The sequence below is a fragment of the Nipponia nippon genome, unplaced genomic scaffold (assembly GCF_047370975.1).
Source record: "Nipponia nippon isolate SJK-2023a ecotype South Korea unplaced genomic scaffold, ASM4737097v1 scaffold_7, whole genome shotgun sequence".
In the NCBI taxonomy this organism is placed as follows: domain Eukaryota; kingdom Metazoa; phylum Chordata; class Aves; order Pelecaniformes; family Threskiornithidae; genus Nipponia; species Nipponia nippon.
In genome coordinates, this window is record NW_028262391.1 from 9042582 (window position 1) to 9061848 (window position 19267).

A 19267-nucleotide genomic window follows, 5' to 3' on the forward strand; every position below is an offset into this window, starting at 1 on the left:
TGTTTGGGGCTAAAAGTATAAAGGGGAAAAATCCCCAGTGTGTATGTAATAACCCTTCCTGTGGCACATGCTCCCAGTGCCTGCTGGTCAGCAATGGAAGTACTTCCCCAGCCAGAAGATGCATCTAGATAATTGCATTTATTAACTTTACATCTGATAAGGTTTTTTTTCTTAAAGTTTTTTTAAAATGCCCTCACGGTTGTGACCGTCTGTGGGAATTAACTCCAGAATTTATGTTGGTTGGTGTAAACCTTCTGCTTGAAGGGAAACAGTAATTTCATGCAACCTTGCCACATTCGGACTGTAATGGATGGAGCAGATTTGGTTACTTGATTACTTTACCTTTGAAACCATTAACTAGATGTACTGAACCGAGGGCCAAGCCTGCAAAGTAGACAGATACTTAAGTCGTGTTAGGCATTTTGGTAGCTTTGAAGGTCTGCCTTGTAACGTCTTACTGAGGAAATGGATGGAGAACGTTGTGGTGATAACACTTTCTTCTGCCCCTGGGAAAGGGAAAGCGGTAAGAATGGGAACTCCATTCTAGACTTCAATACTGAGGTCCCGAGCCACTGCAGTGCAGCTTTGGTACAGTGCTACCGTGGATATCGGTACTTTCGCTTACTTCAAATGGCACTTTGAGATAGGCCACTCAAACATTTGTCTCATGCTGACACTAAGCAAACAATATTTTTCAGTACTTATTTTGCCATCTGACAATGTGCCAATCTGACCTGTCTGTCCCAGCCACCAGTGAACTGGCAGGGGAAATTGCTGACTGCTGATCTGAACTCCTGCCTGTGCTCTTAGTTTCTTTTTTCAGGAATATCCAGCTCATCATTCAAACGGTTCTTCCACGTTGCCTGCGTGTATACATCCCAAGCTGAGGGGGGGAGAGAGATGTAGTCCAAGGCAATTGCTTATTTTGAGAGATCATCTCAAAGATTTCCCAAATGTAACGGATGCAATTGTGCACCGCCTTTATTAGGTGAACACCTACTGCTGTTACACAACCAGTTTTGGACAGCTTCACAAAAGATTGCTTATGGCAGGTGTTATTGCAGTGTTTTTCCATTCATTTTCGTCTGAGAAGCTGAGCTTTTGTGCAAGTTCTTGTAGGATTTTTTTTTTGCTTCAGTGATCCTGAACTTTTGTGCCCAATGAATGGGAACATAAAATGCATTATGTTTTACTTTTTATACAGTAAAATGGTCTATTTTGGTTATTAGAGCACAAGAGTTTTGGGGGAATAATAGTAAATCTTTGTTGAATTGCATGTATATGTTAGGCTTGATGTTTGCTGATGGGCAATGCTTTATAATTAGCTCTGCTGAAGCTTCTTGCAAGCCCTGTGCTTGAGGCTACAGTGCTAAAGATGCTAAAGATGTAGACTGCAGAATTCAGGCTTATATCTTAATAGTTGGCTTCAATTTAAGTTTTATAATGATGCTTGGGAAAGCAGGACAAGTTAATAGTGCAGTAATTTATATATTTTGGTTAATATTCTGATTTACTTAGCAAAATATCCCCAATTCATTCCTTGAGACAACCAGACATAACTGAAAATGTATATGCAAGAAGGGCATTAAAGAACTTAGTTATTAAAGTTCACATAGATTAAAAAAGTGCCTAAAATGCCTGAAGAAACTGCCTCTCGGTGCTTTGTTGAATGTGTAACTACCTTTAAGAACCCTGTGTCGAGATGCATCCTTTGGTGAAAGGAGGAGTTTCATGTGTGGGATCTGTCTCGAGCCAGTGTATCAGGTGATGGAATCCTAATGCCAAGTGTTTTTCCCCTTCCATCTTTGTATATTTGTCAGCTTTCCAAAGAATCATATCTTCATTAATGACAAATGAGTAGAATTGATAAAAGCTTTAATCTAATAAAAATGGCAAGTTTTTCATGCAGCTAATATAAAGTTTTATTCATTGCTAGCTGACTTTCCACAAGGAGATTGTATTACAGTTTAGGTCTAAGATTAAATTTGGATGATGAATATGAAGATGATGTTATCTTCTTATTTCATTATCTATTTACTGTAAGAAGTTCCCTAATCAGCTTTTCTTGCTCTTTAGCAGAATTAGTCTTTGTACCAGTTTCCAGCTATTTTGACAGTGAAAAAGGAGAAACTGATGAGCCAGAAAATGAATGTTCTTCTGATGCTGTAATTTCAAAACTATTAGTTAAATCATATGCTCATTTATTGGAAAATTAATGTTTTGCAGTAGAACTTGCACTGTCGTGTGTCTGTCCAGTAATCTAAGCCTTGTGAGGTATGGTTTTTAGTGTTCAATAATTGGGCTTCCATTTTTGGCAAAGGCTGATGTTTTTAGTAATAAATTTTCTTTAATTGTGAATGGGGATGTGGCAGCTGCCCTGTGCCACGGGCAGGTTCAGGTGTTGCCAGGCTGTGGGGAGGGAGGGTGGTCTCCTGCGTCTCTGGGTGTGGGCAGCGCTGCACCACAGACAGTTTTCCAGCAGATACCTTGGACCATGGCCACTGAGCCCTGCCAAGCACAGGGCTGTCGGTTCTCGAAGGGGGCCTCTACGTGAGCTCGTGTGGGTACAGCCCTGCATGGCCTCTCTGCATCCCGTCCAACCTATAGCAGCAAGCATGAGACAGGATTTTTACTCTGGAATTACTGGTTTGGGTTTACGTGGCATACATGTATGTTCTGTGCTTTTCAAGGGAGTTTTTAGCTGATTTTGTAGCCCAACAGACTTGAGTTGCCTGAGGAGGAGAGGCCTGAGCATAGCGATTCCCACAGCTGTCCATCTGCCGTGTTGGTCATCCATTTTGCTATGGGAATATCTGCTGGTTATCCCGTGGCTATTCCCTTGCATGGATGAGCTGGGAGTACCTTGGTGGCAGGTTTACTCTATCTTTTCTTCCAGGGAGCTGAAAATATTGGCATTGGTTTGGCAACTATACCCCAAGACAAGCCAGCACCATTTTGTCCCTCTGGCATTGCTTCTGGCACAAAACAAGACACATTTCTCTCATCTCAGCCAGAAGCGGTAAGCTGAACTACAGTGTATTTTAAATGAAAACATACCTAACTATGTACATAGAAGAGAAGAACTAGAGTTTGCAGATATTACAAGAAAGCTTTAAATCCCCTTTTTAAATGAAATGACAGGGATAGTGCTTTGACACTGTCTCCTTTGTACCTGGAGATACTTGCTGTCTTATCGCAAAATAATTCCAGTGGTTTAATGACAGAACTTGTTTTTGAACAGCAAATTAAGAAGACTGGAAAATAATACTAACCTGGGGGCGATGGATTTTGAGTGAATGAACATCTTTTTAATAAATTTTAGTGCTTTTGTAGCTGAGATTGTCAAAAGCTATTGGTGAGGTGAGGCTTGGAGGATGGTTCACGTGTTTCTTGAAACCAGCTTAAAAAGCTGAAACCCAGACTTTTAAGCATGCAAGGCATTAGCAAAGGTCTCCCAAGGAAGGGCTTATGGTGCAGAAAACCTAAGTAGGAGAAACAGGCATATGAGTGCGCCTGCCTTTCTTGCCAAACCTTATATTGGGATTGTGCGATACCTATGAAACAGTTGAGGCTGTTGAAAATATGTGCTGTTGTCTTATGGTGCTCATTGATGTTAATCAAATACAGGTAACAGAATAACAATTCTATGTTGGGAAAGCTTACTTGTCATCATCAACTCAGACTTTGATAGAACTTTGTGTGCTGTGGCTCTGTAGAGCACTCCAAGCAGGAGTGCTGTGATCCCCCTGAGAACAGGGGATGTATGTGAAAGCGAAGCAAACTGTAAAGATGTGAGGGTTGCTCGGCCACCGCTTAAATAAGATGTAAGTGCAATGTCAGATGGTATAAAGTGAACTAGTTGCCTTTTGACTTTTCCCTTTGCAGACAGTCAAACTCTAATGTGGTACGTCTTCAAGTACACACCGCTTTCAGATTTGACTCTGACTGACAGGGCTAGGGATTGGATGCAAAACCTGGCTTGTCAGTGAAGCGTTGTCATGGTGATTTTTTTTTTTTGGAAGTTGAGTAAACCTCCAAGTACTTTCATACCATTTGGCATATGTCTCCTGAATGACATAGAAGTCTTCATTTGTTTGCTGTCATGTTCTTGCTAACCCATATAGCGTGCTCTAATTTCTAAAGCCGTATAGCATTTAAGCACTTCTGTTTTTAAAATTAACTTTATTTTGAAGACAAAATAATAAGGAATGTATTAATGATTGGGCACGGTTTCTTACAGAGCAGCTTTGGTGTTAAAGATACTTGTGTATAGCTCCTCTCATAATTAATAGAATGATAGAAGTGTGGAGTAATTTGCACTTAACACATTAACAAGTGCAATCTGATATATCAATAATTAAACTATAGAGTGGTGACAGTTTTTTTTTTGTTGCTGAATTTATTTTTTGTTGTTGAATAACACGTCAATTCATTTGAATGTAAATGCATTGATAACTATCTAGAGGCTTCAGAGTGATGACTTCATCCATTAATCTTGTGAACTGAGGTGTGAACCAGTGGTGGGGTAATGATGTAGCTGTTCCATTTCCCTTGTTGTAACTGAGAATGAGTGACACTTCTCTTTGCAGAGCGTGACATCTGCCGTGTCCTACCATCCTCAGCTGAAAGTTTGATTAGAAGCACAAACTTCGAGTGCAGCCAAGAACGATCCTGCAGTGGGTTTGGGGGGGTTGTTTCATTTTATAGATTGCTAGATGTAGTCAACATATATCTTAGTGTTCTGCAATCTATCGTGACATGTGGTAACTGTGGGAAGTCTTACTATTTGTGTTAGCAACAGCTAAGAAATAATGATTTCTCAGGAAGTAAAATGTGTCAACTCTACTTATATCTTGTCTTCCATCTCACTCAAGTTCTACAGGCATGTAGAGCTATGGGACTTTTTTTGTTGGGTTTTTTTCCTCCTTTCAGTTACACTGTCTATCGTGTAACTTTTTCCTAGCATGCACTAGACAAATTCTGTCCTCTTTTATTGCTGTCACAATCTTTGAGAATACAGCTAGGTATTCCTTTGGTGCACTGATGTAAATGTCACTGTGTAAAAGCCAGCTGAATAGTGAAACAATTAGAAAATGCAGTAAGTCAAAGATGTGAAGCATTATCTATGGAGCCTACTTTATTCTTGCCATGCTTTCCAGCACTGTGTCCCCTTGGGCTCCATCATAAGTAAGTGCAGTTTATGCAAGTCTGAATGCTTCTGCCCATTGTTCCACACAGACTATAAACCTACTGATTTCAGTAGCATTGAGTTGGCTTAAACAAGCACAGTATTTAGCCAGTAGCACGGTAATTTTTTATAGCTACTGGGAGACTCAGTTCTCAGCATCTCATAGGAGACTACTTGTTCTTACGAAATCAAATGCTCAGTGATGCACAGACTAAACCATTTGCATGCTTTGTGCTCTAACTGGCCTGATTCCGCAGAACGGCTGTTTTGCTTCAAGTTAGTCACAGAGGCAGGAGGAGGGGGCACAAAACCTGGGGAAAAGGAGTGCAGTCCACAGAGGTTCTCTCCTTCCGCCTCGCAGAATCCCGTGGCTGCAAATGCTGGGAGGCACTTTGGAATGAGGGTGGTTTTTCTCTTCTGCATTCAGCCTGTGTCACTCTCCCATTCTTTAACTGAAGTATGGTAATCCGTTCCTGACCGGCCTTCCTAGGTACCAGCAGGATTTCCTTGCGCTTGCCTGTAGAGCTCTTCTTCCCAGGCGTTACGGACGCTTTATGCCTGGAGCATCTTAATCACTGTGCTATGCATGCATGTCTCATACCAAAAGTAGTCGCTGCTCCTGCATTTCCACAGCAGCAGCACAGAGCAGATGCTTCCAGCTTCCTTCTCCGGCTGTGCTTTTCGGTTTTGAAGAAAGTTGCCTAGTATTGTCTCTGGATTTGTGCTTTCCTGTCTTTGTGTTATGGATCACGAAGATTTCATCGTTCCTCGTAAAGAGCAGTGCTGGCAATGTTCTCCTGTACTTCTAAGGATTGCTTTCCAAATGTTTTGGCTCTGGAAACATGAAGATTAAATTGAGGCTTTCCTACAGTGAGAATTTCCATTCTACTTGCCAATAATGCATGAGTTACAAATTTAATGGCAGACCTTGAAGTATATAAAAATTTAAGCCCAGAAAAAGGTAAGGATATTTGAGTTTGGAATTGCTGTAGGAAGAGCTCATAATGTTTCTGGAAGTGCTTATAGAAAAATCAGGTAACTTTATCCTTGTGATTGGTAAGTTACATACAATATTTATGTGGACATTATTAGTATGAAAAATGTATGTATGTGTATATATATATATTCCTGAATATTTAAGAGGAAAACTTGGTATTTTTGTATTGACTTGAAAGTACATTTCTCCATGAAAACATGTGGATTATATGTGAGATACTGCTCCTATGATATGGACAAACTGCACTTGTGTGTTATCTTAAATTATTACAAATGTATTTGCCTTTAAAAAAAAAAACATTCTTGACCTTTTCATCTACTGGTCATTTTGCTGTGGCATAGCTTTCTATGGAAAAGAGTTTCTGTTTGGTTATTTTTTTCCTAGTAGCACTTCTAAATAGTACAGTACATATGAAAATGATGTGTAAAATTCTGATCAAACAGCATTGGATGAGAAAGATGTGTCTTTTCAAGAATTGTAGGAGGATGATACAAAAAAGGAAGACATCTTGAATAACTTTCTTCAGTAACTTGTAGTTTATAATGTCTGATTTTGTTCAATTTAAGTCAGTGCTGGATGGAAAGTGGTAATTAGTTTAAGCCTCTAAGTGGGTAGAGAGTAAATGCTGTAGAGATGAGAAATCATGGTAGATAAAGTTTATTTTTGTATTTTGCTCATCCTTAATGATGTTGTGTTATGTGCTTTTAAAGAAAAAAAACTTACAAAATACATTTAGCAAAGAGCTGGTTTGTCAAAATTGGGTAGTTCAGAAGATATTTTCTAACAAGATTATCTATAATTTAAGAACAAACTCATCTAAAATAAAGCCACTGAAAGTCACGGATCGTACTTTAAAATATCATTTTGCCCACTATGAAACATGTTCAAAAAATTAAAGGGCAGTGTTGGGGGTTGACATATACTGATTTTGTTTTTTCTTTGTATTTAGCATGGATGATTCTATTTGGTAAATATTTTTTTAACTAGGGAAGGTTACTGGAAATAGACACAGCTATTGTATAAGAAATTGAGACTATTCTAAGAAAAATTCGGAGTTTTTTGTATATCCTCTCAGTGAATGGCCTCCTATGTTGGAGTTGGTAGGCTACAGTTCCAAATGCTGTATTTTTATTTTGGAGGTTTCAGTTACACAAAACTCTATATTAAGCTTTGATGCATATAGTTAGGTAAAGGAGACCAGGTGTTACTCCATCTGCTTTCTGAGACGCAGAAGGTAATGGATATGTGCCCATTTAATAATTTACACAAGCTAGATTATTTGAAGGGGGTTTTTGGAACAGTCCTAGGAGAAAAGCATCAGGTTTAATTATTGAAGTGCGTGTAAATGTGTGTGTATGTGTAGATAAACACATTTCATACCGAAGTACTCAGTGGATGGTGAACTTCTGAGTTAATTTTGCAGTCCCTTTTCCTTAGCCAGATATAATAGCAGCTGCCAAATTTCTGTTAATCTTTTTCAGTTAGTAGCACTACCGTGTCTCTGTCTGGTGGAGGCGGTTAAAGGATGCAGAAGCAACAAGTACAATGCAGTGTCCCTTGTGTTCAGGTTTGGCCACTTTGGTGGCGTTGCAGCAGTGCGTGCGGGGGCATGGCTGGGCTCCCGAGGTGCTCCCCACACGCAGGAGGGCTGACACGGCACTGTGCAAGCGTAGACTCTGGATGTCGTGTTTTGTAGGCATGAATATATTCACGTGCTTGGATGGTGGAAGAAGGCTGAGTGCCTGATCTTCCCCTTGTTCAGGCTGGTGATTACTTAGGCCTGCCAGCACTGATACTGATAACAGCAGGATCGCACCCCTCGCACAATTTATGCACATAAGAGTGCTCGTATGATAGCTCCTGGATAAAGGGATAAGTGAACAGGCGGGTACCGTGTGTGCCATCGCTGGCTGACCGTCTGTCTTGGCTCCACGATGAGCGCTTGCAGGAAGCAGCAGCTCCGCGCCTGTCAGCGGTTTGGCTGTAAGTTTGTACGCGACTGCTAACCACTGTGAATGGGAAACGCGCTTGTGCTCAAAGAGGTGTTGGCAGTGGGACGTTAGCGGGCATGGCACGGGAGGAGCGTTACAGGCTTCCCTTGGTTATGGGTCTGGGTCTTAGGCTGATGGGTCATGGTACTTAGTAGTTACCTTGTTGTTACTGCCTTAGCAGAACACTGGGGTCGCAGTTGGTACAGCTAAGCAGAGAAACGGCAGTGAACTACATCACGTTTCATTCACAGGAGCTATCGCAGCAGCCATTAAGGTCGTCATTAGTGCTTCTTTGGGACTCTTGTATCTTTACATCTATCCAAGCACCTGTAAAACAAGTATTAAGTATAGACTCTAGAATAGTAAGTGATGTGTATCAAGAATTAGCTCAGAACGGCATACTGTTCTGAGTGGATATTGAAGGCATCAACCTCCTCCTATAAAGAACTTAGTCTTCCACAGGTTTAATTCCAATAATAGCTTTAATCTATCACAGCATTATATGCACTCACAATAAATTAGTATATGCACATAGCAGCTTTGAAAGGTTTAAAGCCTCTGGGTTGTTTGGTATGTTCCGAGGACGTTACCCTGCGTGAAGTGAAACGCCTCACCTGCCAGCCTGAAAGCAGTGTCGCTGCGCTGTGGCACTGTGCAGTGCCGGGTCCCTTCCCTGGCACCGGTGAGGTTTCAGAAGATGCTGGAGCTGGATGCTGAATGCTGATGGCTCTGTGAGAGGTATCTAATCTGCTTCTGCAGAGCCAAGGGTGCAGTAGACCAACTAGTAACTAGGTTATATGCTTGTTAACTACTCTGTATTCTTTTTTTTTTGTGCTTATGAATTAAATATACTCTTGTTTCAATAAATATATAGAACACCGTCATCGTGTGAAACTGAAAAGGTTCTTAGAGTTTGCTGAAGAACAATGCCTTTCTGATACGATGTGGCATAAACTTAAAACTGTTAAAGTAACTCTTTCACTGCTTTGATGAAGATTAAAGTGGCCAAATGCTATACTGGGATCAACATTAGTGGTGTCAGTGTTGTGGAATGCAGTAGCTTAGTGAAACCAATGGTTGGTGAAGGGAGCTTGCTGCAAGAAAAGTTTACAGCTTTTTCTATCACTGAACTTACCTGCAAGAAGAAATGTGTGTGCTTATTTTTCCTCTTTACCATACATTTTGAAGTAGTCACTTAAGAAGCTCATGTCTTAGAGGACAGCCTGTTAGTATGCAGGCAGCATTTTGTGCGGGTGTGTGTGCTTCTTAGATGACTGAAATTAAAGCTATGGGAAACCATAAGCTGGCTTGCTTTGTGGCATTACAGGAAACCCAGCAGTAGGTGAGGAAGTTTGTGCCTGTTCTCTGTCACATTACTGGTATCCTCAGCAGTGTAACAGATAACTGATTTGGAGACATTTTCACATGTTACCAATAGAAACATTGATCAGCATGAGACTCAGATGCACAAAACATCATTATTTTTGGTAATAAAATTACTTTGGTGTTTGAGACTGTCAGTTCATTGTTTGTCCACAGATGACTCACTGTCGGTGACTTGCACCAAGGTAATTTGAGAATAGAATAGATAAACATGTTTCTTTAGCAAAATGACTGTTTCTGAGGAGTGTGAATAAATTAGTTCATATCATCAGTTGCACTATAGTCTTCATTACTTTTAAAGGTTAATTAACTCCACCTTCAGTTCTACTCTGCTTTTTCCCTTCCTACTTACTAATCGAGCCCCAGATGTGGATTTATGTGGCAGCCTGAAGGGGAAGCAATGCTCCCTCCAGCCCAGCTGCTGTCACAGCCCAGCGTGATGAGTGTGCTCCAGGTCCTGGGGACTGGATCCCCCTTCCACCAACTTCATCCTGGAGCTACAGCTGCTCTTGTGCCCTGTGATTTATTCCCCTCACCAGGCTGTGATGCTGTACGGGTGCCAAGATTGCTGTGACATATTGCTGTTTGCCGATAAATTTACAGACATCAGAATTCACTGTTTGTGCTGAAGCTGGGACAGTTTATCCTCTGCACGTCTCCTGCGTGGGGACAGGAGCAAGCTTTATACAGGGTATTCTGGTGGGGTTTTTCTATTTTTTGTTTTGTTGGAGAAGTAAGGCAGGAGTAATATATAAAAGAATGGCATACCTTTTTAGAGGGGTGAGGGGATCTGACCCAGCTCAATATATTGCGGTGGGAATTGTATTTCATTGAAGTCCTGGGTAGTACGTAAAGGATCGAGGAACAGGGATGACATTTAATGCTGTACAGCAGAGGCAGGGTTAGAAAAAACATGCTTGGTTCTTGGGCGTATGATCCTTCTTTATGTACTTATTGGTTTTTACAGGGCAGATGTGGGATTCTGGAAGAGAAAAGAGCTTGTGGCTTACTGTTTTCCACTGTGGCCTCTGCATCCGGAGGCGTAGCTCCTGGGATGCCTTTTGGGCTGTTCTGTATCGGTTGCTGTGAGGCCTCGGAGGAGGTGGCTCCTGTCTTAGCGCTGCTGAGGAGTGTGCACAGGTGACTCAGCTGAGCTCTTTTGAGTGAGTTACTGCCATCCTTTCTGGTACCTGAGCAAAAGCTTGCCTAGGGAATGGGAGACGCTAGGGTTTCCTTTGGAGACGTGGCCACAGATCCACAAAACGATGTCTCCTGTTCCTTGCGAATGGTTATGGCAGCGTGAGGCTGCTGCCCAAGAAGCCAAATGCCTCTCTGCCCTTTGCTTGTCCTGAAACTTGCTACTGAGGCTGTCACAGCAACACGTACAGACCTGTCCACTCATCCTCCTTGTTGGCAGGTGTAGTGGAAACTATCCTCCTCTGTTTCTCCCTGTCTGCTGCTGCTTCCACTTGCTCTATAGTGTCGTAATCAATTGCTATGCCCTCCCTGCTTGAGGGATCCTCATGGAGTAATGAGGGTTAGGATGTGCAAATGTGTTAGTTGTGTTTGCTTAATAAATCTATGTTTCTTGTTCACTCTAATGATGTGACAATGTGTTTTGGCAGTTGGCCATGCCTGTGGTTAAATGATTGTGCTTTTCAGTGTTGATAAAGAGCTAATTCCATAGTCTTAATGGAAAACTAATAGTCCTCAGTCATGCTGGGTTGCAGTGGCACCAGAGCTCTCAAAACGAGCAGATTTGCAAACTATTTCGGAAGGAAGAAGAGATCTCAGGGATGTTTATTGTATTTCAGGAACCCGTAGCAATCACGTTCCCCTGTAAGTTGTCACACAGCTGGTCTCTTGGCTCTGTGTTGGCAGGCAATGGCCTGTCGAAGGTGGTGCTTTATGGATAAGACTTAAAGCTGGGGTCCCGAAGCCTTGTGACCGCTCAGGCCCTCAGGATGCCTCAGCAGTGTAAGCGTGCAGCAGGACTGCAGGGAAGCTGGACCTGCTGAATGATCTGTTCATCAGCTGCTTTCCAAAGTGCTGCTTGAATGAAACCTGGGCTAATTTCTTGAAGATAATAATTAGGAGTCTGAGCTAGCAGAAGGAAGGTATCGTTGAGCAGAGGTGGAAAACATGCATTATTCATTGTATCTGGGGGCTGCTCTCTCAGATTTCAGTTGCTGTACTGAAGTGTAGATCTCAAAAAGGGGATCATAGGCCCTGTAAATAAGGCAGTGTCCTAGCAAGTAATTTTCTGCATTGCACAGTACTCTGTAGAAGATAGTCTCACTGTAGGAACAAGATTTATGAATAAGGATGATTAAAACTCTTTTGGGATTATATTGTTGTGCCAGGTCTTTGTTTTGATGATGCTTGTTCCTTTCTGATCCCTAAGTGCAAAAGAGGAGGGGGCCTCAGTCTGGGAAAGGACTCTGGGTGCTCCCATGGGAAGAATAACTAATTATTGTCAAGAATCTGATGTGGAGAAGGCATACAGCAAAAATTTTTCACTTGTAATATGAAAATAAGATGAGCTAAACTGATCATCCTAGAAGCATTAAGCCAGCAATCTCAATATGGTAGGTTGAAACAGCAGTTACTATGAAATACGTATTACTCATAAATATAACTCCTGGGAATTACTGCTCCCAAGTTTTTTTGTTTTGTTTTCAGTCGTGTGGGGTTGTTTTTGTTTGTTTATTTGTTTTTGTTTTGTTTTGAAAAAAGACAATGCCAGGCTGTTCCCAGACCTACAAAGAGTTAAAACTATGCTGATAGATTTTTTTTTTTTTTTTTTTTTTTGTGTGTGTGTGTGTGTGCATGCCTGTGTCCCTGTTCTGGGTGGTATATGTTTTTTGTTCTTAAGCTTCACCCCTTTTTTAATTTGCTTATTATTTAGTGCATTTATAAGCATGAGTTGTTTTTCAGATTTAGTGATGTTCATTGATTGTAGGCTATTCACAATTGTTTTTAGTAGTCACAGTTTGTGTTTTGCTGGTTACCCTATTTGTTTTGATTCTCTATGTTCTTGAGGGCTGAAATGAAATACCTGCGCTGTTTTCAGCTGTCCTTGCAAGGACTAGCGCTTGCCTTTGGTGTCTCTGCTGCTGTGTGTGACTTCCTCAAGGATTTCTTGAGATTTGCAGAAGTGTGAGAGATTGTCCATCTCATGTCCATGAACTTCACAGAGATTATGATTAAACCTGCTGAAGAAGCTTAATGTAAAATTCTGAGAGGGGGTTGGAAGAGTTCCTGCAAAGCAAATTAAAAACTGGCATAAAATATGAGATGCGACTATTAAAAATAGTCGGTTTGCCCAGCCTGCCTCTGTGGTCTCTGCTCTCCTGGGCTTTTTGGCTGTTACATAACAAAGCAGCAATCAACAATTTGATGACATTAGTGGTAAGCTGTGTGGTGTGCTGGATATTAGTGCTGTTCTATGGGATTTAGATAAAATGTGCTCTCGGGGGCGGGGGGGGGGATAGGGGTAGGGAGTAAATGGCTTTTTAATTGCATTATCGTAAAGGCAAACTTACAGCATACTCGGGATGTATAAATGGCTGCCAAGTAGGCTGATGAGAATAGTTCAGAGAAGTGAGAATGTTTTTTGTGATCACATCTAGAGTATCTTCACTACTTGGATTGTGATAGTTTAATTGCATACTGTTGTCTAGTTCAAGGGTGTGTTTGCTTTTTTATTTGCACATTTCTTCAATGCCTGCTTCTGGGAATGTGCATCTACGTCACTAAAAAATGGACTCCAAGCTGGATCCAGATACACGATTCCAGTGGTGAGAGCATGCTGTGACTCCTCTGTCACCCACCAACCATCTACTTTTTGTATAACAGCCTCAGTCAGAGTTTGGTTTCTGGAATATTGAGGTTTTTAAATCTGAAAACTTGAAAGAATCACTATGATGGCATTTGGGAGTTTAAATAAAATAAGATAAGCCATGCTTTCTGTAGTGAAGAGCAGTTATCCTAAGGTGAGGTGTAGGATCCTGTTCTGGTTCTTGGGGTACTGCAGCACAATGAATCACAGGAGATGTCTGCAGAAGTCCTGGCAATGCATGTGGGTGGGAACAGCAAGTGGTGGTGGTAGTGGAGGGGTCTTTTGGTTTTTTTCTTCTCTTGAGAGAAGAGAACAATATACCTGCAAAGTATACAGTAAAACCAAAAATACTGAGTGTAGGGGAGAAGAGCTGATGTTGCAATTGAAAAAGTAACTTCTGCATTTTATGGATTTCTTTTATCTCCTCCAGCTTAATGTTGGCTTAATACAGCTTGCTGCATATAATTTAGAAACACAGTTTATATCCTCTTTCATAATTATACTTCTCATTGTTTGGTAATGCTCTTTATACCTTAATTAACCTTTTGGTTTTTCAGACGGCTGTAACATTAAGTCCATAAAAGCAAGATATGAGACTAAATCTTTTTTCCTTTTGGTTGCACTTTGAAATATTAATTTCTTAACATATAGTAATGTAATGGGTAGAAATAAGAAAATTGTTTTTGTGGACAGCAGTAAAAAATTTTTAAAAATTTATTTTTTTTTTAAAGACAGTCTGTCTCCCAACTTGAGTGGTGTAATCTTTATACTCAGTTGTAGGACACTCCTCCTAAAGCTATTAAATATATTCATGTCCTACTGTATTTTTGTTAAGGGCCTACTGTATTAACTTACTAAGGGTTTGCTGTGAACACTTGAGCTGTTTGCATGTAGCAGTTGCACGCACTGCCCTTTGCCACGACAGGTTTTACTGGCTGTCCCAAAATTGAATTAATAACTCGTTATTTAAAGACCTATGTACATTGTCTAATGGCTTTCTTGTACTATCTCACGGAAGCTGAAGGAAACGTGAGTGAGATTCTGCTCAGGGTGAGCCGAGTGCCACTGTGGCAATAGGTTGCTGTGAGTAAACTTAGGACAAGCTTGGAAGTTATTTAGTTGAAACTTTGCATATGCGTGCAACTTAACTGCACAGGACCCACAGAGTAAAACCTATGGGGCCTTGAGCCTTTTTGTTGTTGTTGTTCAAATAGTTAACATCATCTCTTTTGAAGTAATGGCTCTTTGAAGGCAATGGTGGAAAAAATAATGTTTTTTTAAAGTGAAATCCCACTGAAACTGGCTAAAAAAGTGAAATAAACCCCTGTTCACCTAAAACCTGTATTCCATCAAAGTTTTGCTGTAGGCTCTTGACAATAGAGAGTTTTGCCACTAGTGGTTAGGTAATAGTATTATCTTGAGTAACTAAAACGCAAAATACAGCAGCAAAAAATCTCAAACCTTTTCCTGCTGTTGCTTGCTTTTAGGGTTACATGAAGTGTTGGGGAAGCTCATCAGGGCTGAGGGCACGGCAAGACCAAGTGTTCAGGAGTTGGGGTAACCCAGAAAACCTTGGTGCAGTGTTGGCTGTCGCGTGCAGGCAATGGGGCAGCCGGTGCACGCCGAGCATCCCAGCCGGCGTCCTTCGGGTGCCAGTGCTGCTCCTGCACGGTGCCTGCCTGTTGGTTCCAGTTATGAAGTGACCAGCATATTTACTTAATCTTGGATGAACAGGCTTTATGGGGAAGGGATGTTTGTTTCACTGCTGTGATGTGCCCTGTATATCAAAGTGCACTTCTCTTTTACTGAAGGCGCTGCCAGGGATAATGTTTTAATTCCCTAAATATTTTCCTTCAAGTATCAACTAAAGGGTCCGACATGCATTAAAGGCTTTGTAAAGCACCACAGCAGGCAGGTGTGCATGTCATGACTATCACTGTTGAGAATTAAACAAAATTAACTGCAAACTATTGAAAAACAGGACTTGTACAGGAAATGGCTGTTAAACCTGTGAACAGAGCTGTAACGTTTTGCCAGGGATTCTCGCAGGGTGCAGCGCTAGGCTATTCCCTTGTTATTAAAGACCCGATTGCACATGGGGATAGATTAGAGCAGAGTTGGACGGAAGGTAGCGTTGGCTGATTTGGAGCGGATTAGAGTGCTTTTTGAATGTAAGGCCGCGTATGGTTAGTGGTCAGAGTTCCAGCTTAGTGTTCTCGGGCAGCAGCTTGATTTATTCAGCAGTGAGGAGCAGTGTTGTCAGGTAGAATAAATAGCATCTGCCTAACGTGCAAGATTTCAAGTGACATCTGGACTTACCCGGGGCTCGGATGGCTCTCCTCCTGGCTTCAGAGGTCTACCATGTGCTGGGGAGTGTGGCCACTTCAGAAAAAGTCCAGCTGGCACAGATGGGTTTGTATTTGGTTTACCATTCGATAGAGAGGCAGTTCCTTTGGAAGAAGAGATCTGTGTACTACTGAGAATGATTATCATTGCTTGAACTAAAAATTAAAAAATACTCTTTGAATTCAGGTCTGTTTTGCTTTAAATGGTTATTTTGGGAGGAAAAAATAGACTGGTATTTAAACACTAATAAAACCTGTTAAACTACAGGATCTCTGTTAGGATGATTTTAGACTGTCAAGAATAAATTTGCATAACTGGAAACAGAAGTGACTTTGTAGTTTTCAGATTTTCTTTTATTTGAAAGTAAAGCTTTAAATATACAATGCAAAAGCATAATACTTTATTTGAATTTCCAGTTTAATTAACTTTCTTCTTGTAACATGTAAACTACGTTGTATTCTAGTTTAACTTAATTCTTTTTCAGGCTTTGGGCAAAAAATGCACAGCTAGTCCTTGTGTTAGAAAAATACCATATAATGGAAACCATGTCTTGCTTTCTCAAATTTTAATATATGTCTGCATTGAGGAGCTGCTTCATTTACTCAGCATTTGTGGTTTATCTAGAGGATTAAATTTCTCTGGAACTAGTTTTTCTATTCCTTAGTATAAGCATTCTTGAATTGCTCTTCTGGAGCTTTATTCTGAACTGCCTCTGTTCAATAACTTTATTCAGATGCTAATGTGCGGTGTGTCTCTTGTGAATGTTTGGCTAGAGACTGAAATTAGCATATTAGGAATAGATTTGAAAAAAACCTTTGTTTCTTTGTGTGCTTATATTTTATAAATAGCTAAAGGAGAGGATGGTGTATTTTGTAAATGGTTTGCAGAGTTGAAATCCAATAGGCCTATGAATGGTGTGGCATTTCTATTATTGTAGTCCATTCTTTAAAGTGGATTCTTTCTGTTATTAACACCTACACAGTAGGGATGATGCAATGAACTCTCTTACACATTTACTATTCTTCTTTAAATGTTTGCATTTTGATGGTATTTTCTTGGAACTGGAAAAGTGCAAGCAGAAAAGATGGTGCTTACTTGGGCACTAGATTATTGTAGGTGGCATTTGAGAAATGGAGGATGTTGAGATATTTGGCAGGAACTGAATTTCTTCCACTCTTTTCTCTATTTGTGAAAAAGGGGTTTTAAAATCTATTCCATATAACTTTGATTCTGAAGTCTATCTGAAAACGTGTATGCGAAATGCGTTTATAACAATTACAAATGTGTTGTAGAAACATTTAGGCAATTGAAACAGTGAAGAAACTGGATCACCTTTTATGACTTTTTTTCCCCCCCCCCCCATGGTTTTGTTGGCTGTAATTATCTGAGTGTGGCCCCTTTTCTGCTTTTCTTACATTAAAAAAATGTAGTCCTCTTTCTTCTGCCTTTTGCTAGCGGTCCTCAACAACATCTTAGTGAAACTAGTTTGTTGGTTTTTTTTTTTCCCCCTATGACAACTGATCTGATCATAATAGAAAGACTTATGTGAGAATGAGTTATTTTTGTAAGACTTTTGTTAATAACTGATAGGCTTAGGTGCAAAGAAGCAGATTTTCTGTGTTGAGTAGCTTGTTGCTAAACCTTTTCCTGAGCTAAAACCCTGTTGCAATCAATCACTCTAATAGTGAAATAAAAATGTGCATGCAGTTTGTATGCCAGGCTAATGCAGCAGTTCAAACTTGTGTATCTACACACACTGGTACAACCTTTTCTTATGGAGAGCCTTATTTTTGTGCTGGAGGACAATTCTTGTTTGTTTGTTAGTTATGAACCCAAGGCACACTTGATCTAAACTCAGTTCCAAAGTGAAAAGCTTAGTCTGCCAAGAGAAGGTGTGTGTGTATGTACATAGTAAGTCTTAGAGACTTATTTTTGCTTCAGCTAATCTTTCTTCTTTAAGGTTCTGAGTTTTCCATCCGTCGTGGTGTAAAGGCTTGGCTTCCTTGTACTTTGTGCATCTTCAGGTAGATGCAAGTTAAAACTGCCAAAGTCAACGTGTGGATACTGTGTAACATCTTGATGGCTTGATTTATGTCACTCTTCTGGCTCATCTTAAAGCACTTCCAAACCCACCCATTCATTAAGTATGTGTGATGATTCAGAGAAGGCCACATATTTATGGACATAATAAAGGACAAATTTATTTCACTCATGCACAGCTGTGGTGCTTTCAGAAGAGTTTGGTTCTGTTCAGCTCAACCTGAGTCCTCTCATTCCTCCAAGAAAGACAACAACTCAGCAAAAACACCGCTACTGATGCAGTTGTTTGATGTGGAGTTTGGCTTGCCAACAAAAAGGGGTTTGTGCGAGGGAGCCGGGGGAAGCTGGTCCAGCAACAACGGCTGTTTGCCCCATGTTTGAGTAATGGTTAGGATGCTGCTCTGCCTGTGGCTGACCCAGAGGTGCTTTGTAAGGAGCAGCAGGCTTGTTCTTCACTGATGGCCTCAGGGTTGTGTGGGTCTCTGCTGGAAGACATGTTCTGGCCACACTTCTGCCATGGAGGTGAGCTGAGCAGGGCCACCACAATGTGCTTTGGCATATGGGAGCACTGTGGGCTTTCAGCTGGTGCTGAGTCCGCTGGTGCTGAGTCCACTGCTGCTTGTGCTGCTTGTGCCACTTGCTGTGGGAGCTAAGGAGCTGTTTAGCAGCTGAGAAAATAAATCCTAGCTCCTGGCCCAGAGGAGTAGTGTATTAGTCTTTGTTGTGGTATCAAGAAGAGTACTGAAGAGAGAAGTGGTAAAGAGAAGAAAGGGCGATAAGAAGAAATAAAGATAGACCCAAATAGTATTTGGGAGCCAGCCAGAGTGTAAACAAATCATCTGGGAGGTGAATTTGGAGTGATATCAAGTGAGGAAAGACTGTGAATGGATAAAAATAGGAGAAGGTAATTTAAGAGCATAGATATATACTGAGATCAAGAGGAAATGTCTTGATCCTAGTGTTTGGAAGACTGTAGGAGGGAAGATGTGAGATGAAATGGAAGAGATTGGGTGTGTTTTAGTCAAAACATGGAGAAACAAAGCCTTATCATCCCGGATGGGATGGGTGGGTAGAAGGAAGTCATCACAGTATGTGACTGAAATTTAGTAGCAGGATGGAGAGGGTGTAAATGTGTCTAGTAGGGAGAAGGGATTGTGTATTTATAATTCTGCTAACAGTTCTAACAGTATCAAAAGCACAAGATATAAACTAAAGGATTACTGAGCCCAAAGGAAAGTGGAGTTTGAATGATAATCTCACCATTCAAAATTTGCAGAGTGCTGGTTTAAAATTACAGTACTGTGTATAATAATATAAAAAATATTTAAAGGAAGTAAGCATGGAACAACTGTAAAATATTTTCCTTCAATACATGGTAACGTTTTCTTTGCCTCCTTTGTCGTGAAGGTGCTTTGACAGATTATTTTCTTTTTTCTTCTGTGTGGAGAAGCTAGTTGCAAATCAGAAATAGTATGTCTCTT

At 40.8% G+C, this 19267-nt stretch overlaps 1 protein-coding gene across 1 annotated transcript in view; it reads left to right on the top strand.

The window, feature by feature from the left end:
• The window catches only part of PLCH1 (phospholipase C eta 1), an 85848-nt gene that overhangs the window by 20535 nt on the left and 46046 nt on the right, over window positions 1-19267 (top strand). The gene's annotated exons all lie outside the window — the stretch shown is intronic.